Raw genomic sequence first — 25486 nt, 5'->3', positions numbered from 1 at the left:
TGCTAGATCCCGCTGTCACTCTTGGCCTGTCTCCTGAAATAGCTCAGTTGGGAGAGCGTTAATCTGAACATCTAAAGGTCCTTGGCTCGATCCCGGGTTTCGTCGTCCAAAGAATTTTTTGGTAAATCTGTCGGTATACAAGTATTTTGCATCAATTCTGAGGAGTGAAACGGTTACGCAGGTGAACACACATGCTTGAAAAAGAAATGCTGATTCAGATTACATCGCGGGAGTAGGCATTGCAAAAGAACCGGAACAGCGTGAAATACACGTAATAATGTGCGACAGCTCTAATAAAGCGGTTTTACCGGAACGCAAGAACTCTTAAATCCTGCTGTCACTCTTCTCCCGTCTGCCGAAACAGCGCAGTTGGGAGAGCGTTAAACTGAACATCTAAAGGTCCTTGGCTCGATCCCGGGTTTCAGCGTCCAAAGCACTTTTTTGTTAAATCTTTCGGTATACAAGTATTTCGCAATAATTCTAACGAGTGAAGCGGTTACGCAGGTGAACACACGTGCTTGAAAAAGAAATGCTGATTCAGATTGCATCGCAACAGTAGGCGTTGCAAAAGAACCGGAACAGCGTGAAAGACATGTAGTAATGTGCAACAGCTCTAATAAAGCAGTTTTACCGAAGCGCAAGAACTGCTAGATCCCGCTGTCACTCTTCTCCCGTCTGCTGAAATAGCTCAGTTGGGAGAGCGTTAATCTGAACATATAAGGTCCTTGGCTCGATCCCGGGTTTCGTCGTCCAAAGCACGATTTGTTGAATCTGTCGGTATACAAGTATTTTGCAAGAATTCTAACGAGTTGAACAGTTGCGCAGGTGAACATACATGCTTGATAAAGAAATGCTGAATCAGATTGAATCGCGGCAGTAGGCGTTGGAAAAAAACCGTAACAGCGTGAAAGACACGTATTAATATGCAACAGCTCTTATAAAGCAGTTTTACCGAAGCGCAGGAACTGCTAGATCTCGCTGTCACTCTTCTCCCGTCTGCTGAAATAGCTCAGTTGGGAGAGCGTTTAACTGAACATCTAAAGGTCCTTGGCTCGATCCCGGGTTTTAGCGTCCAAAGCACTTTTTTGTTAATTCTTTCGGTATACAAGTATTTCGCAATAATTCTAACGAGTGAAGCGGTTACGCAGGTGAACACACGTGCTTGATAAAGAAATGCTGATTCAGATTGCATCGCGGCAGTAGGCGTTGCAAAAAAACCGGAACAGCGTGAAAGACACGTATTAATATGCAACAGCTCTTATAAAGCAGTTTTACCGAAGCTTAAGAACTGCTAGATCCCGCTGTCACTCTTCTCCCCTCTGCTGAAAGAGCTCAGTAGGAGAGCGTTAAACTGAACATCTAAAGGTCCTTGGCTCGATGCCGGGTTTCAGCGTCCAAAGCACTTTTTTTAAATCTCTCGGTATACAAGTATTTCGCAATAATTCTAACGAGTGAAACGGTTACGCAGGTGAACACACCTGCTTGATAAAGAAATGCTGATTCAGATTGCATCGCGACAGTAGGCGTTGCAAAAGAACCGGAACAGCGTGAAAGACATGTAGTAATGTGCTACAGCTCTAATAAAGCAGTTTTACCGAAACGCAAGAACTCTTAAATCCCGCTGTCACTCTTCTCCCGTCTGCCGAAATAGCGCAGTTGGGAGAGCGTTAAACTGAACATCTAAAGGTCCTTGGCTCGATCCCGGGTTTCTGCGTCCAAAGCAATTTTTTGGTAAATCTGTCGGTATACAAGTATTTTGCATCAATTCTGAGGAGTGAAACGGTTACGCAGGTGAACACACATGCTTGATAAAGAAATGCTGATTCAGATTGCATCGCGGGAGTAGGCATTGCAAAAGAACCGGAACAGCGTGAAATACACGTATTAATGTGCGACAGCTCTAATAAAGCGGTTTTACCGGAACGCAAGAACTCTTAAATTCTGCTGTCACTCTTCTCCCGTCTGCCGAAACAGCGCAGTTGGGAGAGCGTAAAACTGAACATCTAAAGGTCCTTGGCTCGATCCCGGGTTTCAGCGTCCAAAGCACTTTTTTGTTAAATTTTTCGATATACAAGTATTTCGCAATAATTCTAACGAGTGAAACGGTTACGCAAGTGAACACAGGTGCTTGAAAAAGAAATGCTGATTCAGATTGCATCGCAACAGTAGGCGTTGCAAAAGAACCGGAACAGCGTGAAAGACATGTAGTAATGTGCAACAGCTCTAATAAAGCAGTTTTACCGAAGCGCAAAAACTGCTAGATCCCGCTTCACTCTTCTCCCGTCTGCTGAAATAGCTCAGTTGGGAGAGCGTTAATCTGAACATATAAGGTCCTTGGCTCGATCCGGGTATCGTCGTCCAAAGCATGATTTGTTAAATCTGTCGGTATACAAGTATTTTGCAAGAATTCTAACGAGTTAAACAGTTACGCAGGTGAACACACGCTTGATAAAGAAATGCTGAATCAGATTGAATCGCGGCAGTAGGCGTTGCAAAAAAACCGGAACAGCGTGAAAGACACGTATTAAGATGCAACAGCTCTAATAAAGCAGTTTTACCGAAGCGCAAGAACTGCTAGATCCCGCTGTCACTCTTCTCCCGTCTGCTGAAATAGCTCAGTTGGGAGAGCATTAAACCGAACATATAAAGGTCCTCGGCTTGATCCCGGGTTTCAGCGTCCAAAGCAATTTTTTGTTAAATCTCTCGGTATACAAGTATTTTGCAATATTTCTAACGAGTGAAACGGTTACGCAGGTGAACACACATGCTTGATAAAGAAATGCTGATTCAGATTGCATCGCGGGAGTAGGCATTGCAAAAAAAACCAGAACAGCGTGAAAGACATGTAGTAATGTGCAACAGCTCTAATAAAGCAGTTTTACCGATGCGCAAGAACTGCTAGATGCCGCTGTCACTCTTCTCCCGTCTGCTGAAATAGCTCAGTTGGGAGAGCGTTAATCTGAACATATAAAGGTCCTTGGCTCGATCCCGGGTTTCAGCGTCCAAAGCACATTTTTGTTACATCTGTCGGTGTACAAGTATTTGGCAAGAATTCTAACGAGTGAAACGATTACGCAGGTGAACACACCTGCTTGATAAAGGAATGCTGATTCAGATTGCATCGCGACAGTAGGCGTTGCAAAAGACCCGGAACAGCGTGAAAGACATGTAGTAGTGTGCAACAGATCTAATAAAGCAGTTTTACCGAAGCGCAAGAACTGCTAGATCCCGCTGTCACTCTTGGCCCGTCTCCTGAAATAGCTCAGTTGGGAGAGCGTTAATCTGAACATATAAAGGTCCTTGGCTCGATCCCGGGTTTCGTCGTCCAAAGCACGATTTGTTAAATCTGTCGGTATACAAGTATTTTGCAATAATTCTAACGAGTGAAACGGTTACGCAGGTGAACACACATGCTTGATAAAGGAATGCTGATTCAGATTGCATCGCGGAAGTAGGCATTGAAAAAGAACCAGAACAGCGTGAAAGACATGTAGTAATGTGCAACAGCCCTAACAAAGCAATTTTACCGAAACGCAAGAACTGTTAAATGCCGCTTTCACTCTTCTCCCGTATGTCGAAATAGCTCAGTTCAGAGAGAGTTAGACTGAAAATCTGAAGGTCCTTGGCTCGATCCCGGGTTTCGGCGTCCAGAGCATTTTTTTGTTAAATCTTTTGATACACAAGTATTTTTCAATACTTCTAACGAGTGAAACGGTTACGCAGGTGAACACACATGCTTGATCAAGAAATGCTGACTCAGGTTGCATCGCGGGAGTAGGCATTGCAAAAGAACCAGAAAAGCGTGAAATACACGTAATAATGTGCAACAGCTCTAATAAAGCGGTTTTACCGAAACGCAAGAACTCTTAAATTCCGCTGTCACTCTTCTCCCGTCTGCCGAAATAGCGCAGTTGGGAGAGCGTTAGACTGAAAATCTAAAGGTCCTTGGCTCGATCCCCGGTTTCGGCGTCCAGAGCAATTTTTTGTTAAATCTCTCGGTATACAAGTATTTTGCAATACTTCTAACGAGTGAAACGGTTACGCAGGTGAACACACATGCTTGATAAAGAAATGCTGATTCAGATTGCATCGCGGGAGTAGGCATTGCAAAAGAACCAGAACAGCGTGAAATACACGTAATAATCTGCAACAGCTCTAATAAAGCGGTTTTACCGAAACGCAAGAACTCTTAAATCCCGCTGTCACTCTTCTCCCGTCTGCCGAAACAGCGCAGTTGGGAGAGCGTTAAACTGAACTTCTAAAGGTCCTTGGCTCGATCCCGGGTTTCAGCGTCCAGAGCACTTTTTTGGTAAATCTGTCGGTATACAAGTATTTTGCATCAATTCTGAGGAGTGAAACGGTTACGCAGGTGAACACACATGCTTGAAAAAGAAATGCTGATTCAGATTGCATCGCGGGAGTAGGCATTGCAAAAGAACCGGAACAGCGTGAAATACACGTAATAATGTGCGACAGCTCTAATAAAGCGGTTTTACCGGAACGCAAGAACTCTTAAATCCTGCTGTCACTCTTCTCCCGTCTGCCGAAACAGCGCAGTTGGGAGAGCGTTAAACTGAACATCTAAAGGTCCTTGGCTCGATCCCAGGTTTCAGCGTCCAAGGCACTTTTTTGTTAAATCTTTCGGTATACAAATATTTCGCAATAATTCTAACGAGTGAAGCGGTTACGCAGGTGAACACACGTGCTTGAAAAAGAAATGCTGATTCAGATTGCATCGCAACAGTAGGCGTTGCAAAAGAACCGGAACAGCGTGAAAGACATGTAGTAATGTGCAACAGCTCTAATAAAGCAGTTTTACCGAAGCGCAAGAACTGCTAGATCCCGCTGTCACTCTTCTCCCGTCTGCTGAAATAGCTCAGTTGGGAGAGCGTTAATCTGAACATATAAGGTCCTTGGCTCGATCCCGGGTTTCGTCGTCCAAAGCACGATTTGTTGAATCTGTCGGTATACAAGTATTTTGCAAGAATTCTAACGAGTTAAACAGTTACGCAGGTGAACATACATGCTTGATAAAGAAATGCTGAATCAGATTGAATCGCGGCAGTAGGCGTTGCAAAAAAACCGGAACAGCGTGAAAGACACGTATTAATATGCAACAGCTCTTATAAAGCAGTTTTACCGAAGCGCAAGAACTGCTAGATCCCGCTGTCACTCTTCTCCCGTCTGCTGAAATAGCTCAGTTGGGAGAGCGTTTAACTGAACATCTAAAGGTCCTTGGCTCGATCCCGGGTTTCAGCGTCCAAAGCACTTTTTTGTTAAATCTTTCGGTATACAAGTATTTCGCAATAATTCTAACGAGTGAAGCGGTTACGCAGGTGAACACACGTGCTTGAAAAAGAAATGCTGATTCAGATTGCATCGCAACAGTAGGCGTTGCAAAAGAACCGGAACAGCGTGAAAGACATGTAGTAATGTGCAACAGCTCTAATAAAGCAGTTTTACCGAAGCGCAAGAACTGCTAGATCCCGCTGTCACTCTTCTCCCGTCTGCTGAAATAGCTCAGTTGGGAGAGCGTTAATCTGAACATATAAGGTCCTTGGCTCGATCCCGGGTTTCGTCATCCAAAGCACGATTTGTTGAATCTGTCGGTATACAAGTATTTTGCAAGAATTCTAACGAGTGAAACGGTTACGCAGGTGAACACACCTGCTTGATAAAGAAATGCTGATTCAGATTGCATCGCGACAGTAGGCGTTGCAAAAGAACCGGAACAGCGTGAAAGACATGTAGTAATGTGCTACAGCTCTAATAAAGCAGTTTTACCGAAACGCAAGAACTCTTAAATCCCGCTGTCACTCTTCTCCCGTCTGCCGAAATAGCGCAGTTGGGAGAGCGTTAAACTGAACATCTAAAGGTCCTTGGCTCGATCCCGGGTTTCTGCGTCCAAAGCAATTTTTTGGTAAATCTGTCGGTATACAAGTATTTTGCATCAATTCTGAGGAGTGAAACGGTTACGCAGGTGAACACACATGCTTGATAAAGAAATGCTGATTCAGATTGCATCGCGGGAGTAGGCATTGCAAAAGAACCGGAACAGCGTGAAATACACGTATTAATGTGCGACAGCTCTAATAAAGCGGTTTTACCGGAACGCAAGAACTCTTAAATTCTGCTGTCACTCTTCTCCCGTCTGCCGAAACAGCGCAGTTGGGAGAGCGTTAAACTGAACATCTAAAGGTCCTTGGCTCGATCCCGGGTTTCAGCGTCCAAAGCACCTTTTTGTTAAATCTTTCGATATACAAGTATTTCGCAATAATTCTAACGAGTGAAACGGTTACGCAAGTGAACACAGGTGCTTGAAAAAGAAATGCTGATTCAGATTGCATCGCAACAGTAGGCGTTGCAAAAGAACCGGAACAGCGTGAAAGACATGTAGTAATGTGCAACAGCTCTAATAAAGCAGTTTTACCGAAGCGCAAAAACTGCTAGATCCCGCTTCACTCTTCTCCCGTCTGCTGAAATAGATCAGTTGGGAGAGCGTTAATCTGAACATATAAGGTCCTTGGCTCGATCCGGGTATCGTCGTCCAAAGCATGATTTGTTAAATCTGTCGGTATACAAGTATTTTGCAAGAATTCTAACGAGTTAAACAGTTACGCAGGTGAACACACATGCTTGATAAAGAAATGCTGAATCAGATTGAATCGCGGCAGTAGGCGTTGCAAAAAAACCGGAACAGCGTGAAAGACACGTATTAAGATGCAACAGCTCTAATGAAGCAGTTTTACCGAAGCGCAAGAACTGCTAGATCCCGCTGTCACTCTTCTCCCGTCTGCTGAAATAGCTCAGTTGGGAGAGCGTTAAACCGAACATATAAAGGTCCTTGGCTTGATCCCGGGTTTCAGCGTCCAAAGCAATTTTTTGTTAAATCTCTCGGTATACAAGTATTTTGCAATACTTCTAACGAGTGAAACGGTTACGCAGGTGAACACACATGCTTGATAAAGAAATGCTGATTCAGATTGCATCGCGGGAGTAGGCATTGCAAAAAAAACCGGAACAGCGTGAAAGACATGTAGTAATGTGCAACAGCTCTAATAAAGCAGTTTTACCGATGCGCAAGAACTGCTAGATGCCGCTGTCACTCTTCTCCCGTCTGCTGAAATAGCTCAGTTGGGAGAGCGTTAATCTGAACATATAAAGGTCCTTGGCTCGATCCCGGGTTTCAGCGTCCAAAGCACATTTTTGTTACATCTGTCGGTGTACAAGTATTTGGCAAGAATTCTAACGAGTGAAACGATTACGCAGGTGAACACACCTGCTTGATAAAGGAATGCTGATTCAGATTGCATCGCGACAGTAGGCGTTGCAAAAGACCCGGAACAGCGTGAAAGACATGTAGTAATGTGCAACAGATCTAATAAAGCAGTTTTACCGAAGCGCAAGAACTGCTAGATCCCGCTGTCACTCTTGGCCCGTCTCCTGAAATAGCTCAGTTGGGAGAGCGTTAATCTGAACATATAAAGGTCCTTGGCCCGATCCCGGGTTTCGTCGTCTAAAGCACGATTTGTTAAATCTGTCGGTATACAAGTATTTTGCAATAATTCTAACGAGTGAAACGGTTACGCAGGTGAACACACATGCTTGATAAAGGAATGCTGATTCAGATTGCATCGCGGAAGTAGGCATTGAAAAAGAACCAGAACAGCGTGAAAGACATGTAGTAATGTGCAACAGCCCTAACAAAGCAATTTTACCGAAACGCAAGAACTGTTAAATGCCGCTTTCACTCTTCTCCCGTATGCCGAAATAGCTCAGTTCAGAGAGAGTTAGACTGAAAATCTGAAGGTCCTTGGCTCGATCCCGGGTTTCGGCGTCCAGAGCATTTTTTGTTAAATCTTTTGATACACAAGTATTTTTCAATACTTCTAACGAGTGAAACGGTTACGCAGGTGAACACACATGCTTGATAAAGAAATGCTGACTCAGGTTGCATCGCGGGAGTAGGCATTGCAAAAGAACCAGAAAAGCGTGAAATACACGTAATAATGTGCAACAGCTCTAATAAAGCGGTTTTACCGAAACGCAAGAACTCTTAAATTCCGCTGTCACTCTTCTCCCGTCTGCCGAAATAGCGCAGTTGGGAGAGCGTTAGACTGAAAATCTAAAGGTCCTTGGCTCGATCCCCGGTTTCGGCGTCCAGAGCAATTTTTTGTTAAATCTCTCGGTATACAAGTATTTTGCAATTCTTCTAACGAGTGAAACGGTTACGCAGGTGAACACACATGCTTGATAAAGAAATGCTGATTCAGATTGCATCGCGGGAGTAGGCATTGCAAAAGAACCAGAACAGCGTGAAATACACGTAATAATGTGCAACAGCTCTAATAAAGCGGTTTTACCGAAACGCAAGAACTCTTAAATCCCGCTGTCACTCTTCTCCCGTCTGCCGAAACAGCGCAGTTGGGAGAGCGTTAAACTGAACATCTAAAGGTCCTTGGCTCGATCCCGGGTTTCAGCGTCCAAAGCACTTTTTTGGTAAATCTGTCGGTATACAAGTATTTTGCATCAATTCTGAGGAGTGAAACGGTTACGCAGGTGAACACACATGCTTGAAAAAGAAATGCTGATTCAGATTGCATCGCGGGAGTAGGCATTGCAAAAGAACCGGAACAGCGTGAAATACACGTAATAATGTGCGACAGCTCTAATAAAGCGGTTTTACCGGAACGCAAGAACTCTTAAATCCTGCTGTCACTCTTCTCCCGTCTGCCGAAACAGCGCAGTTGGGAGAGCGTTAAACTGAACATCTAAAGGTCCTTGGCTCGATCCCGGGTTTCAGCGTCCAAGGCACTTTTTTGTTAAATCTTTCGGTATACAAGTATTTCGCAATAATTCTAACGTGTGAAGCGGTTACGCAGGTGAACACACGTGCTTGAAAAAGAAATGCTGATTCAGATTGCATCGCAACAGTAGGCGTTGCAAAAGAACCGGAACAGCGTGAAAGACATGTAGTAATGTGCAACAGCTCTAATAAAGCAGTTTTACCGAAGCGCAAGAACTGCTAGATCCCGCTGTCACTCTTCTCCCGTCTGCTGAAATAGCTCAGTTGGGAGAGCGTTAATCTGAACATATAAGGTCCTTGGCTCGATCCCGGGTTTCGTCGTCCAAAGCACGATTTGTTGAATCTGTCGGTATACAAGTATTTTGCAAGAATTCTAACGAGTTAAACAGTTACGCAGGTGAACATACATGCTTGATAAAGAAATGCTGAATCAGATTGAATCGCGGCAGTAGGCGTTGCAAAAAAACCGGAACAGCGTGAAAGACACGTATTAATATGCAACAGCTCTTATAAAGCAGTTTTACCGAAGCGCAAGAACTGCTAGATCCCGCTGTCATTCTTCTCCCGTCTGCTGAAATAGCTCAGTTGGGAGAGCGTTTAACTGAACATCTAAAGGTCCTTGGCTCGATCCCGGGTTTTTGCGTCTAAAGCACTTTTTTGTTAAATCTGTCGGTATACAAGTATTTTGCAAGAATTCTAACGAGTGAAACGGTTACGCAGGTGAACACACCTGCTTGATAAAGAAATGCTGATTCAGATTGCATCGCGACAGTAGGCGTTGCAAAAGAACCGGAACAGCGTGAAAGACATGTAGTAATGTGCAACAGCTCTAATAAAGCAGTTTTACCGAAGCGCAAGAACTGCTAGATCCCGCTGTCACTCTTCTCCCGTCTGCTGAAATAGCTCTGTTGGGAGAGCGTTAATCTGAACATATAAAGGTCCTTGGCTCGATCCCGGGTTTAGTCGTCCAAAGCACGATTTGTTAAATCTGTCGCTATACAAGTATTTTGCAAGAATTCTGACGAGTTAAACAGTTACGCAGGTGAACACACATGCTTGATAAAGAAATGCTGAATCAGATTGAATCGCGGCAGTAGGCGTTGCAAAAAAACCGGAACAGCGTGAAAGACATGTAGTAATGTGCAACAGCCCTAATAAAGCAGTTTTACCGAAACGCAAGAACTGTTAAATGCCGCTTTCACTCTTCTCCCGTATGCCGAAATAGCTCAGTTCAGAGAGAGTTAGACTGAAAATCTGAAGGTCCTTGGCTCGATCCCGGGTTTCGGCGTCCAGAGCATTTTTTTGTTAAATCTTTCGATATACAAGTATTTTTCAATACTTCTAACGAGTGAAACGGTTACGTAGGTTAACACACATGTTTGATAAAGAAATGCTGACTCAGATTGCATCGCGGGAGTAGGCATTCCAAAAGAACCGGAACATCGTGAAATACACGTATTAATGTGCGACAGCTCTAATAAAGCGGTTTTGACGGAACGCAAGAACTCTTAAATCCTGCTGTCACTCTTCTCCCGTCTGCCGAAACAGCGCAGTTGGGAGAGCGTTAAACTGAACATCTAAAGGTCCTTGGCTCGATCCCGGGTTTCAGCGTCCAAAGCACTTTTTTGTTAAATCTTTCGGTATACAAGTATTCTAACGAGTGAAACGGTTACGCAGGTGAACACACGTGCTTAAAAAAGAAATGGTGATTCAGATTGCATCGCAACAGCAGGCGTTGCAAAAGAACCGGAACAGCGTGAAAGACATGTAGTAATGTGCAACAGCTCTAATAAAGCAGTTTTACCGAAGCGCAAAAACTGCTAGATCCCGCTGTCACTCTTCTCCCGTCTGCTGAAATAGCTCAGTTGGGAGAGCGTTAATCTGAACATATAAGGTCCTTGGCTCGATCCCGGGTATCGTCGTCCAAAGCACGATTTGTTAAATCTGTCGGTATACAAGTATTTTCCAAGAATTCTAACGAGTTAAACAGTTACGCAGGTGAACACACATGCTTGATAAAGAAATGCTCAATCAGATTGAATCGCGGCAGTAGGCGTTGCAAAAAAACCGGAACAGTGTGAAAGACACGTATTAAGATGCAACAGCTCTAATAAAGCAGTTTTACCGAAGCGCAAGAACTGCTAGATCTCGCTGTCACACTTCTCCCGTCTGCTGAAATAGCTCAGTTGGGAGAGCGTTAAACTGAACATCTAAAGGTCCTTGGCTCGATCCCGGGTTTCAGCGTCCAAAGCAATTTTTTGTTAAATCTCTCGGTATACAAGTATTTTGCAATACTTCTAACGAGTGAAACGGTTACGCAGGTGAACACACATGCTTGATAAAGAAATGCTGATTCAGATTGCATCGCGGGAGTAGGCATTGCAAAAAAACCGGAACAGCGTGAAAGACATGTAGTAATGTGCAACAGCTCTAATAAAGCAGTTTTACCGATGCGCAAGAACTGCTAGATCCCGCTGTCACTCTTCTCCCGTCTGCTGAAATAGCTCAGTTGGGAGAGCGTTAAACTGAACATCTAAAGGTCCTTGGCTCGATCCCGGGTTTCAGCGTCCAAAGCAATTTTTTGTTAAATCTCTCGGTATACAAGTATTTTGCAATACTTCTAACGAGTGAAACGGTTACGCAGGTGAACACACCTGCTTGATAAAGGAATGCTGATTCAGATTGCATCGCGACAGTAGGCGTTGCAAAAGACCCGGAACAGCGTGAAAGAAATGTAGTAATGTGCAACAGATCTAATAAAGCAGTTTTCCCGAAGCGCAAGAACTGCTAGATCCCGCTGTCACTCTTCTCCCCTCTGCTGAAATAGCTCAGTAGGAGAGCGTAAAACTGAACATCTAAAGGTCCTTGGCTCTATCGCGGGTTTCAGCGTCCAAAGCACTTTTTTTTTAAATCTCTCGGTATACAAGTGTTTCGCAATAATTCTAACGAGTGAAACGGTTACGCAGGTGAACACACCTGCTTGATAAAGAAATGCTGATTCAGATTGCATCGCGGGAGTAGGCATTGCAAAAGAACCGGAACAGCGTGAAATACACGTAATAATGTGCGACAGCTCTAATAAAGCGGTTTTACCGGAACGCAAGAACTCTTAAATCCTGCTGTCACTCTTCTCCCGTCTGCCGAAACAGCGCAGTTGGGAGAGCGTTAAACTGAACATCTAAAGGTCCTTGGCTCGATCCCGGGTTTCAGCGTCCAAGGCACTTTTTTGTTAAATCTTTCGGTATACAAGTATTTCGCAATAATTCTAACGAGTGAAACGGTTACGCAGGTGAACACACATGCTTGATAAAGAAATGCTGATTCAGATTGCATCGCGGGAGTAGGCATTGCAAAAGAACCAGAACAGCGTGAAATACACGTAATAATCTGCAACAGCTCTAATAAAGCGGTTTTACCGAAACGCAAGAACTCTTAAATCCCGCTGTCACTCTTCTCCCGTCTGCCGAAACAGCGCAGTTGGGAGAGCGTTAAACTGAACATCTAAAGGTCCTTGGCTCGATCCCGGGTTTCAGCGTCCAAAGCACTTTTTTGGTAAATCTGTCGGTATACAAGTATTTTGCATCAATTCTGAGGAGTGAAACGGTTACGCAGGTGAACACACATGCTTGAAAAAGAAATGCTGATTCAGATTGCATCGCGGGAGTAGGCATTGCAAAAGAACCGGAACAGCGTGAAATACACGTAATAATGTGCGACAGCTCTAATAAAGCGGTTTTACCGGAACGCAAGAACTCTTAAATCCTGCTGTCACTCTTCTCCCGTCTGCCGAAACAGCGCAGTTGGGAGAGCGTTAAACTGAACATCTAAAGGTCCTTGGCTCGATCCCGGGTTTCAGCGTCCAAGGCACTTTTTTGTTAAATCTTTCGGTATACAAGTATTTCGCAATAATTCTAACGAGTGAAGCGGTTACGCAGGTGAACACACGTGCTTGAAAAAGAAATGCTGATTCAGATTGCATCGCAACAGTAGGCGTTGCAAAAGAACCGGAACAGCGTGAAAGACATGTAGTAATGTGCAACTGCTCTAATAAAGCAGTTTTACCGAAGCGCAAGAACTGCTAGATCCCGCTGTCACTCTTCTCCCGTCTGCTGAAATAGCTCAGTTGGGAGAGCGTTAATCTGAACATATAAGGTCCTTGGCTCGATCCCGGGTTTCGTCGTCCAAAGCACGATTTGTTGAATCTGTCGGTATACAAGTATTTTGCAAGAATTCTAACGAGTTAAACAGTTACGCAGGTGAACATACATGCTTGATAAAGAAATGCTGAATCAGATTGAATCGCGGCAGTAGGCGTTGCAAAAAAACCGGAACAGCGTGAAAGACACGTATTAATATGCAACAGCTCTTATAAAGCAGTTTTACCGAAGCGCAAGAACTGCTAGATCCCGCTGTCACTCTTCTCCCGTCTGCTGAAATAGCTCAGTTGGGAGAGCGTTTAACTGAACATCTAAAGGTCCTTGGCTCGATCCCGGGTTTCAGCGTCCAAAGCACTTTTTTGTTAAATCTTTCGGTATACAAGTATTTCGCAATAATTCTAACGAGTGAAGCGGTTACGCAGGTGAACACACGTGCTTGAAAAAGAAATGCTGATTCAGATTGCATCGCAACAGTAGGCGTTGCAAAAGAACCGGAACAGCGTGAAAGACATGTAGTAATGTGCAACAGCTCTAATAAAGCAGTTTTACCGAAGCGCAAGAACTGCTAGATCCCGCTGTCGCTCTTCTCCCGTCTGCTGAAATAGCTCAGTTGGGAGAGCGTTAATCTGAACATATAAGGTCCTTGGCTCGATCCCGGGTTTCGTCGTCCAAAGCACGATTTGTTGAATCTGTCGGTATACAAGTATTTTGCAAGAATTCTAACGAGTGAAACGGTTACGCAGGTGAACACACCTGCTTGATAAAGAAATGCTGATTCAGATTGCATCGCGACAGTAGGCGTTGCAAAAGAACCGGAACAGCGTGAAAGACATGTAGTAATGTGCTACAGCTCTAATAAAGCAGTTTTACCGAAACGCAAGAACTCTTAAATCCCGCTGTCACTCTTCTCCCGTCTGCCGAAATAGCGCAGTTGGGAGAGCGTTAAACTGAACATCTAAAGGTCCTTGGCTCGATCCCGGGTTTCTGCGTCCAAAGCAATTTTTTGGTAAATCTGTCGGTATACAAGTATTTTGCATCAATTCTGAGGAGTGAAACGGTTACGCAGGTGAACACACATGCTTGATAAAGAAATGCTGATTCAGATTGCATCGCGGGAGTAGGCATTGCAAAAGAACCGGAACAGCGTGAAATACACGTATTAATGTGCGACAGCTCTAATAAAGCGGTTTTACCGGAACGCAAGAACTCTTAAATTCTGCTGTCACTCTTCTCCCGTCTGCCGAAACAGCGCAGTTGGGAGAGCGTTAAACTGAACATCTAAAGGTCCTTGGCTCGATCCCGGGTTTCAGCGTCCAAAGCACCTTTTTGTTAAATCTTTCGATATACAAGTATTTCGCAATATTTCTAACGAGTGAAACGGTTACGCAAGTGAACACAGGTGCTTGAAAAAGAAATGCTGATTCAGATTGCATCGCAACAGTAGGCGTTGCAAAAGAACCGGAACAGCGTGAAAGACATGTAGTAATGTGCAACAGCTCTAATAAAGCAGTTTTACCGAAGCGCAAAAACTGCTAGATCCCGCTTCACTCTTCTCCCGTCTGCTGAAATAGCTCAGTTGGGAGAGCGTTAATCTGAACATATAAGGTCCTTGGCTCGATCCGGGTATCGTCGTCCAAAGCATGATTTGTTAAATCTGTCGGTATACAAGTATTTTGCAAGAATTCTAACGAGTTAAACAGTTACGCAGGTGAACACACATGCTTGATAAAGAAATGCTGAATCAGATTGAATCGCGGCAGTAGGCGTTGCAAAAAAACCGGAACAGCGTGAAAGACACGTATTAAGATGCAACAGCTCTAATAAAGCAGTTTTACCGAAGCGCAAGAACTGCTAGATCCCGCTGTCACTCTTCTCCCGTCTGCTGAAATAGCTCAGTTGGGAGAGCGTTAAACCGAACATATAAAGGTCCTTGGCTTGATCCCGGGTTTCAGCGTCCAAAGCAATTTTTTGTTAAATCTCTCGGTATACAAGTATTTTGCAATACTTCTAACGAGTGAAACGGTTACGCAGGTGAACACACATGCTTGATAAAGAAATGCTGATTCAGATTGCATCGCGGGAGTAGGCATTGCAAAAAAAACCGGAACAGCGTGAAAGACATGTAGTAATGTGCAACAGCTCTAATAAAGCAGTTTTACCGATGCGCAAGAACTGCTAGATGCCGCTGTCACTCTTCTCCCGTCTGCTGAAATAGCTCAGTTGGGAGAGCGTTAATCTGAACATATAAAGGTCCTTGGCTCGATCCCGGGTTTCAGCGTCCAAAGCACATTTTTGTTACATCTGTCGGTGTACAAGTATTTGGCAAGAATTCTAACGAGTGAAACGATTACGCAGGTGAACACACCTGCTTGATAAAGGAATGCTGATTCAGATTGCATCGCGACAGTAGGCGTTGCAAAAGACCCGGAACAGCGTGAAAGACATGTAGTAATGTGCAACAGATCTAATAAAGCAGTTTTACCGAAGCGCAAGAACTGCTAGATCCCGCTGTCACTCTTGGCCCGTCTCCTGAAATAGCTCAGTTGGGAGAGCGTTAATCTGAACATATAAAGGTCCTTGGCTCGATCCCGGGTTTCGTCGTCTAAAGCACGATTTGTTAAATCTGTCGGTATACAAGTATTTTGCAATAATTCTAACGAGTGAAACGGTTACGCAGGTGAACACACATGCTTGATAAAGGAATGCTGACTCAGATTGCATCGCGGAAGTAGGCATTGAAAAAGAACCAGAACAGCGTGAAAGACATGTAGTAATGTGCAACAGCCCTAACAAAGCAATTTTACCGAAACGCAAGAACTGTTAAATGCCGCTTTCACTCTTCTCCCGTATGCCGAAATAGTTCAGTTCAGAGAGAGTTAGACTGAAAATCTGAAGGTCCTTGGCTCGATCCCGGGTTTCGGCGTCCAGAGCATTTTTTTGTTAAATCTTTTGATACACAAGTATTTTTCAATACTTCTAACGAGTGAAACGGTTACGCAGGTGAACACACATGCTTGATAAAGAAATGCTGACTCAGGTTGCATCGCGGGAGTAGGCATTGCAAAAGAACCAGAAAAGCGTGAAATACACGTAATAATGTGCAACAGCTCTAATAAAGCGGTTTTACCGAAACGCAAGAACTCTTAAATTCCGCTGTCACTCTTCTCCCGTCTGCCGAAATAGCGCAGTTGGGAGAGCGTTAGACTGAAAATCTAAAGGTCCTTGGCTCGATCCCCGGTTTCGGCGTCCAGAGCAATTTTTTGTTAAATCTCTCGGTATACAAGTATTTTGCAATTCTTCTAACGAGTGAAACGGTTACGCAGGTGAACACACATGCTTGATAAAGAAATGCTGATTCAGATTGCATCGCGGGAGTAGGCATTGCAAAAGAACCAGAACAGCGTGAAATACACGTAATAATGTGCAACAGCTCTAATAAAGCGGTTTTACCGAAACGCAAGAACTCTTAAATCCCGCTGTCACTCTTCTCCCGTCTGCCGAAACAGCGCAGTTGGGAGAGCGTTAAACTGAACATCTAAAGGTCCTTGGCTCGATCCCGGGTTTCAGCGTCCAAAGCACTTTTTTGGTAAATCTGTCGGTATACAAGTATTTTGCATCAATTCTGAGGAGTGAAACGGTTACGCAGGTGAACACACATGCTTGAAAAAGAAATGCTGATTCAGATTGCATCGCGGGAGTAGGCATTGCAAAAGAACCGGAACAGCGTGAAATACACGTAATAATGTGCGACAGCTCTAATAAAGCGGTTTTACCGGAACGCAAGAACTCTTAAATCCTGCTGTCACTCTTCTCCCGTCTGCCGAAACAGCGCAGTTGGGAGAGCGTTAAACTGAACATCTAAAGGTCCTTGGCTCGATCCCGGGTTTCAGCGTCCAAGGCACTTTTTTGTTAAATCTTTCGGTATACAAGTATTTCGCAATAATTCTAACGAGTGAAGCGGTTACGCAGGTTAACACACGTGCTTGAAAAAGAAATGCTGATTCAGATTGCATCGCAACAGTAGGCGTTGCAAAAGAACCGGAACAGCGTGAAAGACATGTAGTAATGTGCAACAGCTCTAATAAAGCAGTTTTACCGAAGCGCAAGAACTGCTAGATCCCGCTGTCACTCTTCTCCCGTCTGCTGAAATAGCTCAGTTGGGAGAGCGTTAATCTGAACATATAAGGTCCTTGGCTCGATCCCGGGTTTCGTCGTCCAAAGCACGATTTGTTGAATCTGTCGGTATACAAGTATTTTGCAAGAATTCTAACGAGTTAAACAGTTACGCAGGTGAACATACATGCTTGATAAAGAAATGCTGAATCAGATTGAATCGCGGCAGTAGGCGTTGCAAAAAAACCGGAACAGCGTGAAAGACACGTATTAATATGCAACAGCTCTTATAAAGCAGTTTTACCGAAGCGCAAGAACTGCTAGATCCCGCTGCCATTCTTCTCCCGTCTGCTGAAATAGCTCAGTTGGGAGAGCGTTTAACTGAACATCTAAAGTTCCTTGGCTCGATCCCGGGTTTTTGCGTCTAAAGCACTTTTTTGTTAAATCTGTCGGTATACAAGTATTTTGCAAGAATTCTAACGAGTGAAACGGTTACGCAGGTGAACACACCTGCTTGATAAAGAAATGCTGATTCAGATTGCATCGCGACAGTAGGCGTTGCAAAAGAACCGGAACAGCGTGAAAGACATGTAGTAATGTGCAACAGCTCTAATAAAGCAGTTTTACCGAAGCGCAAGAACTGCTAGATCCCGCTGTCACTCTTCTCCCGTCTGCTGAAATAGCTCTGTTCGGAGAGCGTTAATCTGAACATATAAAGGTCCTTGGCTCGATCCCGGGTTTAGTCGTCCAAAGCACGATTTGTTAAATCTGTCGCTATACAAGTATTTTGCAAGAATTCTGACGAGTTAAACAGTTACGCAGGTGAACACACATGCTTGATAAAGAAATGCTGAATCAGATTGAATCGCGGCAGTAGGCGTTGCAAAAAAACCGGAACAGCGTGAAAGACATGTAGTAATGTGCAACAGCCCTAATAAAGCAGTTTTACCGAAACGCAAGAACTGTTAAATGCCGCTTTCACTCTTCTCCCGTATGCCGAAATAGCTCAGTTCAGAGAGAGTTAGACTGAAAATCTGAAGGTCCTTGGCTCGATCCCGGGTTTCGGCGTCCAGAGCATTTTTTTGTTAAATCTTTCGATATACAAGTATTTTTCAATACTTCTAACGAGTGAAACGGTTACGTAGGTTAACACACATGTTTGATAAAGAAATGCTGACTCAGATTGCATCGCGGGAGTAGGCATTCCAAAAGAACCGGAACATCGTGAAATACACGTATTAATGTGCGACAGCTCTAATAAAGCGGTTTTACCGGAACGCAAGAACTCTTAAATCCTGCTGTCACTCTTCTCCCGTCTGCCGAAACAGCGCAGTTGGGAGAGCGTTAAACTGAACATCTAAAGGTCCTTGGCTCGATCCCGGGTTTCAGCGTCCAAAGCACTTTTTTGTTAAATCTTTCGGTATACAAGTATTCTAACGAGTGAAACGGTTACGCAGGTGAACACACGTGCTTGAAAAAGAAATGCTGATTCAGATTGCATCGCAACAGCAGGCGTTGCAAAAGAACCGGAACAGCGTGAAAGACATGTAGTAATGTGCAACAGCTCTAATAAAGCAGTTTTACCGAAGCGCAAAAACTGCTAGATCCCGCTGTCACTCTTCTCCCGTCTGCTGAAATAGCTCAGTTGGGAGAGCGTTAATCTGAACATATAAGGTCCTTGGCTCGATCCCGGGTATCGTCGTCCAAAGCACGATTTGTTAAATCTGTCGGTATACAAGTATTTTGCAAGAATTCTAACGAGTTAAACAGTTACGCAGGTGAACACACATGCTTGATAAAGAAATGCTGAATCAGATTGAATCGCGGCAGTAGGCGTTGCAAAAAAACCGGAACAGTGTGAAAGACACGTATTAAGATGCAACAGCTCTAATAAAGCAGTTTTACCGAAGCGCAAGAACTGCTAGATCTCGCTGTCACACTTCTCCCGTCTGCTGAAATAGCTCAGTTGGGAGAGCGTTAAACTGAACATCTAAAGGTCCTTGGCTCGATCCCGGGTTTCAGCGTCCAAAGCAATTTTTTGTTAAATCTCTCGGTATACAAGTATTTTGCAATACTTCTAACGAGTGAAACGGTTACGCAGGTGAACACACCTGCTTGATAAAGGAATGCTGATTCAGATTGCATCGCGACAGTAGGCGTTGCAAAAGACCCGGAACAGCGTGAAAGAAATGTAGTAATGTGCAACAGATCTAATAAAGCAGTTTTCCCGAAGCGCAAGAACTGCTAGATCCCGCTGTCACTCTTCTCCCCTCTGCTGAAATAGCTCAGTAGGGGAGCGTAAAACTGAACATCTAAAGGTCCTTGGCTCTATCGCGGGTTTCAGCGTCCAAAGCACTTTTTTTTTAAATCTCTCGGTATACAAGTGTTTCGCAATAATTCTAACGAGTGAAACGGTTACGCAGGTGAACACACCTGCTTGATAAAGAAATGCTGATTCAGATTGCATCGCGACAGTAGGCGTTGCAAAAGAACCGGAACAGCGTGAAAGACATGTAGTAATCTGCAACAGCTCTAATAAAGCAGTTTTACCGAAGCGCAAGAACTGCTAGATCCCGCTGTCAGTCTTCTCCCGTCTGCTGAAATAGCTCAGTTGGGAGAGCGTTAATCTGAACATATAAGGTCCTTGGCTCGATCCCGGGTTTCTGCGTCCAAAGCAATTTTTTGGTAAATCTGTCGGTATACAAGTATCTTGCATCAATTCTGAGGAGTGAAACGGTTACGCAGGTGAACACACATGCTTGAAAAAGAAATACTGATTCAGATTGCATCGCGGGAGTAGGCATTGCAAAAGAACCGGAACAGCGTGAAATACACGTAATAATGTGCGACAGCTCTAATAAAGCGGTTTTACCGGAACGCAAGAACTCTTAAATCCTGCTGTCACTCTTCTCCCGTCTGCCGAAACAGCGCAGTTGGGAGAGCGTTAAACTGAACATCTAAAGGTCCTTGGCTCAATCCCGGGTTTCAGCGTCCAAAGCACTTTTTTGTTAAATCTTTCGGTATACAAGTATTTCGCAATAATTCTAACGAGTGAAACGGTTACGCAGGTGAACACACGTGCTTGAAAAAGAAATGCTGATTCAGATTGCATCGCAACAGTAGGCGTTGCAAAATAACCGGAACAGCGTGAAAGACATGTAGTAATGTGCAAGAGCTCTAATAAAGCAGTTTTACCGAAGCGCAAGAACTGCTAGATCCCGCTGTCAGTCTTCTCCCGTCTGCTGAAATAGCTCAGTTGGGAGAGCGTTAATCTGAACATATAAGGTCCTTGGCTCGATCCCGGGTTTCGTCGTCCAAAGCACGATTTGTTGAATCTGTCGGTATACAAGTATTTTGCAAGAATTCTAACGAGTCAAACAGTTACGCAGGTGAACATACATGCTTGATAAAGAAATGCTGAATCAGATTGAATCCCGGCAGTAGGCATTGCAAAAAAACCGGAACAGCGTGAAAGACACGTATTAATATGCAACAGCTTTAATAAAGCAGTTTTACCGAAGCGCAAGAACTGCTAGATCCCGCTGTCACTCTTCTCCCGTCTGCTGAAATAGCTCAGTTGGGAGAGCGTTCAACTGAACATCTAAAGGTCCTTGGCTCGATCCCGGGTTTTTGCGTCTAAAGCACTTTTTTGTTAAATCTGTCGGTATACAAGTATTTTGCAAGAATTCTAACGAGTGAAACGGTTACGCAGGTGAACACACCTGCTTGATAAAGAAATGCTGATTCAGATTGCATCGCGACAGTAGGCGTTGCAAAAGAACCGGAACAGCGTGAAAGACATGTAGTAATGTGCAACAGCTCTAATAAAGCAGTTTTACCAAAGCGCAAGAACTGCTAGATCCCGCTGTCACTCTTCTCCCGTCTGCTGAAATAGCTCAGTTGGGAGAGCGTTATTCTGAACATATAAGGTCCTTGGCTCGATCCCGGGTTTCGTCGTCCAAAACACGATTTGTTGAATCTGTCGGTATACAAGTATTTTGCAAGAATTCTAACGAGTGAAACGGTTACGCAGGTGAACACACCTGCTTGATAAAGAAATGCTGATTCAGATTGCATCGCGACAGTAGGCGTTGCAAAAGAACCGGAACAGCGTGAAAGACATGTAGTAATGTGCTACAGCTCTAATAAAGCAGTTTTACCGAAACGCAAGAACTCTTAAATCCCGCTGTCACTCTTCTCCCGTCTGCCGAAATAGCGCAGTTGGGAGAGCGTTAAACTGAACATCTAAAGGTCCTTGGCTCGATCCCGGGTTTCTGCGTCCAAAGCAATTTTTTGGTAAATCTGTCGGTATACAAGTATTTTGCATCAATTCTGAGGAGTGAAACGGTTACGCAGGTGAACACACATGCTTGATAAAGAAATGCTGATTCAGATTGCATCGCGGGAGTAGGCATTGCAAAAGAACCGGAACAGCGTGAAATACACGTATTAATGTGCGACAGCTCTAATAAAGCGGTTTTACCGGAACGCAAGAACTCTTAAATTCTGCTGTCACTCTTCTCCCGTCTGCCGAAACAGCGCAGTTGGGAGAGCGTTAAACTGAACATCTAAAGGTCCTTGGCTCGATCCCGGGTTTCTGCGTCCAAAGCACTTTTTTGTTAAATCTTTCGATATACAAGTATTTCGCAATAATTCTAACGAGTGAAACGGTTACGCAAGTGAACACAGGTGCTTAAAAAAGAAATGCTGATTCAGATTGCATCGCAACAGTAGGCGTTGCAAAAGAACCGGAACAGCGTGAAAGACATGTAGTAATGTGCAACAGCTCTAATAAAGCAGTTTTACCGAAGCGCAAAAACTGCTAGATCCCGCTTCACTCTTCTCCCGTCTGCTGAAATAGCTCAGTTGGGAGAGCGTTAATCTGAACATATAAGGTCCTTGGCTCGATCCGGGTATCGTCGTCCAAAGCATGATTTGTTAAATCTGTCGGTATACAAGTATTTTGCAAGAATTCTAACGAGTTAAACAGTTACGCAGGTGAACACACATGCTTGATAAAGAAATGCTGAATCAGATTGAATCGCGGCAGTAGGCGTTGCAAAAAAACCGGAACAGCGGGAAAGACACGTATTAAGATGCAACAGCTCTAATAAAGCAGTTTTACCGATGCGCAAGAACTGCTAGATCCCGCTGTCACTCTTCTCCCGTCTGCTGAAATAGCTCAGTTGGGAGAGCGTTAAACTGAACATCTAAAGGTCCTTGGCTCGATCCCGGGTTTCAGCGTCCAAAGCAATTTTTTGTTAAATCTCTCGGTATACAAGTATTTTGCAATACTTCTAACGAGTGAAACGGTTACGCAGGTGAACACACCTGCTTGATAAAGGAATGCTGATTCAGATTGCATCGCGACAGTAGGCGTTGCAAAAGACCCGGAACAGCGTGAAAGAAATGTAGTAATGTGCAACAGATCTAATAAAGCAGTTTTCCCGAAGCGCAAGAACTGCTAGATCCCGCTGTCACTCTTCTCCCCTCTGCTGAAATAGCTCAGTAGGAGAGCGTAAAACTGAACATCTAAAGGTCCTTGGCTCTATCGCGGGTTTCAGCGTCCAAAGCACTTTTTTTTTAAATCTCTCGGTATACAAGTGTTTCGCAATAATTCTAACGAGTGAAACGGTTACGCAGGTGAACACACCTGCTTGATAAAGAAATGCTGATTCAGATTGCATCGCGACAGTAGGCGTTGCAAAAGAACCGGAACAGCGTGAAAGACATGTAGTAATCTGCAACAGCTCTAATAAAGCAGTTTTACCGAAGCGCAAGAACTGCTAGATCCCGCTGTCACTCTTGGCCCGTCTCCTGAAATAGCTCAGTTGGGAGAGCGTTAATCTGAACATATAAAGGTCCTTGGCTCGATCCCGGGTTTCGTCGTCCAAAGCACGATTTGTTAAATCTGTCGGTATAGAAGTATTTTGCAATAATTCTAACGAGTGAAACGGTTACGCAGGTGAACACACATGCTTGATAAAGGAATGCTGATTCAGATTGCATCGCGGAAGTAGGCATTGAAAAAGAACCAGAACAGCGTGAAATACACGTAATAATGTGCAACAGCTCTAATAAAGCGGTTTTACCGAAACGCAAGAACTCTTAAATCCCGCTGTCACTCTTCTCCCGTCTGCCGAAATAGCGCAGTTGGGAGAGCGTTAAACTGAACATCTAAAGGTCCTTGGCTCGATCCCGGGTTTCTGCGTCCAAAGCAATTTTTTGGTAAATCTGTCGGTATACAAGTATCTTGCATCAATTCTGAGGAGTGAAACGGTTACGCAGGTGAACACACATGCTTGAAAAAGAAATACTGATTCAGATTGCATCGCGGGAGTAGGCATTGCAAAAGAACCGGAACAGCGTGAAATACACGTAATAATGTGCGACAGCTCTAATAAAGCGGTTTTACCGGAACGCAAGAACTCTTAAATCCTGCTGTCACTCTTCTCCCGTCTGCCGAAACAGCGCAGTTGGGAGAGCGTTAAACTGAACATCTAAAGGTCCTTGGCTCAATCCCGGGTTTCAGCGTCCAAAGCACTTTTTTGTTAAATCTTTCGGTATACAAGTATTTCGCAATAATTCTAACGAGTGAAACGGTTACGCAGGTGAACACACGTGCTTGAAAAAGAAATGCTGATTCAGATTGCATCGCAACAGTAGGCGTTGCAAAATAACCGGAACAGCGTGAAAGACATGTAGTAATGTGCAAGAGCTCTAATAAAGCAGTTTTACCGAAGCGCAAGAACTGCTAGATCCCGCTGTCAGTCTTCTCCCGTCTGCTGAAATAGCTCAGTTGGGAGAGCGTTAATCTGAACATATAAGGTCCTTTGCTCGATCCCGGGTTTCGTCGTCCAAAGCACGATTTGTTGAATCTGTCGGTATACAAGTATTTTGCAAGAATTCTAACGAGTCAAACAGTTACGCAGGTGAACATACATGCTTGATAAAGAAATGCTGAATCAGATTGAATCCCGGCAGTAGGCATTGCAAAAAAACCGGAACAGCGTGAAAGACACGTATTAATATGCAACAGCTTTAATAAAGCAGTTTTACCGAAGCGCAAGAACTGCTAGATCCCGCTGTCACTCTTCTCCCGTCTGCTGAAATAGCTCAGTTGGGAGAGCGTTCAACTGAACATCTAAAGGTCCTTGGCTCGATCCCGGGTTTTTGCGTCTAAAGCACTTTTTTGTTAAATCTGTCGGTATACAAGTATTTTGCAAGAATTCTAACGAGTGAAACGGTTACGCAGGTGAACACACCTGCTTGATAAAGAAATGCTGATTCAGATTGCATCGCGACAGTAGGCGTTGCAAAAGAACCGGAACAGCGTGAAAGACATGTAGTAATGTGCAACAGCTCTAATAAAGCAGTTTTACCAAAGCGCAAGAACTGCTAGATCCCGCTGTCACTCTTCTCCCGTCTGCTGAAATAGCTCAGTTGGGAGAGCGTTATTCTGAACATATAAGGTCCTTGGCTCGATCCCGGGTTTCGTCGTCCAAAGCACGATTTGTTGAATCTGTCGGTATACAAGTATTTTGCAAGAATTCTAACGAGTGAAACGGTTACGCAGGTGAACACACCTGCTTGATAAAGAAATGCTGATTCAGATTGCATCGCGACAGTAGGCGTTGCAAAAGAACCGGAACAGCGTGAAAGACATGTAGTAATGTGCTACAGCTCTAATAAAGCAGTTTTACCGAAACGCAAGAACTCTTAAATCCCGCTGTCACTCTTCTCCCGTCTGCCGAAATAGCGCAGTTGGGAGAGCGTTAAACTGAACATCTAAAGGTCCTTGGCTCGATCCCGGGTTTCTGCGTCCAAAGCAATTTTTTGGTAAATCTGTCGGTATACAAGTATTTTGCATCAATTCTGAGGAGTGAAACGGTTACGCAGGTGAACACACATGCTTGATAAAGAAATGCTGATTCAGATTGCATCGCGGGAGTAGGCATTGCAAAAGAACCGGAACAGCGTGAAATACACGTATTAATGTGCGACAGCTCTAATAAAGCGGTTTTACTGGAACGCAAGAACTCTTAAATTCTGCTGTCACTCTTCTCCCGTCTGCCGAAACAGCGCAGTTGGGAGAGCGTTAAACTGAACATCTAAAGGTCCTTGGCTCGATCCCGGGTTTCAGCGTCCAAAGCACTTTTTTGTTAAATCTTTCGATATACAAGTATTTCGCAATAATTCTAACGAGTGAAACGGTTACGCAAGTGAACACAGGTGCTTAAAAAAGAAATGCTGATTCAGATTGCATCGCAACAGTAGGCGTTGCAAAAGAACCGGAACAGCGTGAAAGACATGTAGTAATGTGCAACAGCTCTAATAAAGCAGTTTTACCGAAGCGCAAAAACTGCTAGATCCCGCTTCACTCTTCTCCCGTCTGCTGAAATAGCTCAGT

At 44.2% G+C, this 25486-nt stretch overlaps 10 non-coding genes across 10 annotated transcripts; all 10 read left to right on the top strand.

The window, feature by feature from the left end:
- Nucleotides 1–998: 998 nt before the first annotated feature.
- Nucleotides 999–1071, top strand: TRNAF-GAA (transfer RNA phenylalanine (anticodon GAA)). Its single transcript has one exon. It is a non-coding gene; the product is annotated as a tRNA-Phe (tRNA).
- A 2825-nt stretch (nt 1072–3896) lies between these two features.
- On the top strand, nt 3897–3969 carry TRNAF-GAA (transfer RNA phenylalanine (anticodon GAA)). The gene has a single exon. It is a non-coding gene; the product is annotated as a tRNA-Phe (tRNA).
- A 1217-nt stretch (nt 3970–5186) lies between these two features.
- Nucleotides 5187–5259, top strand: TRNAF-GAA (transfer RNA phenylalanine (anticodon GAA)). The gene has a single exon. It is a non-coding gene; the product is annotated as a tRNA-Phe (tRNA).
- Nucleotides 5260–8086: 2827 nt separating this feature from the next.
- Nucleotides 8087–8159, top strand: TRNAF-GAA (transfer RNA phenylalanine (anticodon GAA)). Its single transcript has one exon. It is a non-coding gene; the product is annotated as a tRNA-Phe (tRNA).
- A 2818-nt stretch (nt 8160–10977) lies between these two features.
- Nucleotides 10978–11050, top strand: TRNAF-GAA (transfer RNA phenylalanine (anticodon GAA)). The gene has a single exon. It is a non-coding gene; the product is annotated as a tRNA-Phe (tRNA).
- A 250-nt stretch (nt 11051–11300) lies between these two features.
- TRNAF-GAA (transfer RNA phenylalanine (anticodon GAA)) lies at nt 11301–11373 on the top strand. The gene has a single exon. It is a non-coding gene; the product is annotated as a tRNA-Phe (tRNA).
- A 1862-nt stretch (nt 11374–13235) lies between these two features.
- TRNAF-GAA (transfer RNA phenylalanine (anticodon GAA)) lies at nt 13236–13308 on the top strand. The gene has a single exon. It is a non-coding gene; the product is annotated as a tRNA-Phe (tRNA).
- Nucleotides 13309–16136: 2828 nt separating this feature from the next.
- TRNAF-GAA (transfer RNA phenylalanine (anticodon GAA)) lies at nt 16137–16209 on the top strand. Its single transcript has one exon. It is a non-coding gene; the product is annotated as a tRNA-Phe (tRNA).
- A 2818-nt stretch (nt 16210–19027) lies between these two features.
- On the top strand, nt 19028–19100 carry TRNAF-GAA (transfer RNA phenylalanine (anticodon GAA)). The gene has a single exon. It is a non-coding gene; the product is annotated as a tRNA-Phe (tRNA).
- Nucleotides 19101–22247: 3147 nt separating this feature from the next.
- On the top strand, nt 22248–22320 carry TRNAF-GAA (transfer RNA phenylalanine (anticodon GAA)). Its single transcript has one exon. It is a non-coding gene; the product is annotated as a tRNA-Phe (tRNA).
- The last annotated feature ends 3166 nt before the right edge of the window (nt 22321–25486 follow it).

Source organism: Rhipicephalus microplus, chromosome X (assembly GCF_043290135.1).
Source record: "Rhipicephalus microplus isolate Deutch F79 chromosome X, USDA_Rmic, whole genome shotgun sequence".
NCBI classification, from domain to species: Eukaryota; Metazoa; Arthropoda; class Arachnida; order Ixodida; family Ixodidae; genus Rhipicephalus; species Rhipicephalus microplus.
This window is presented reverse-complemented; position numbering and strand designations above follow the sequence as displayed.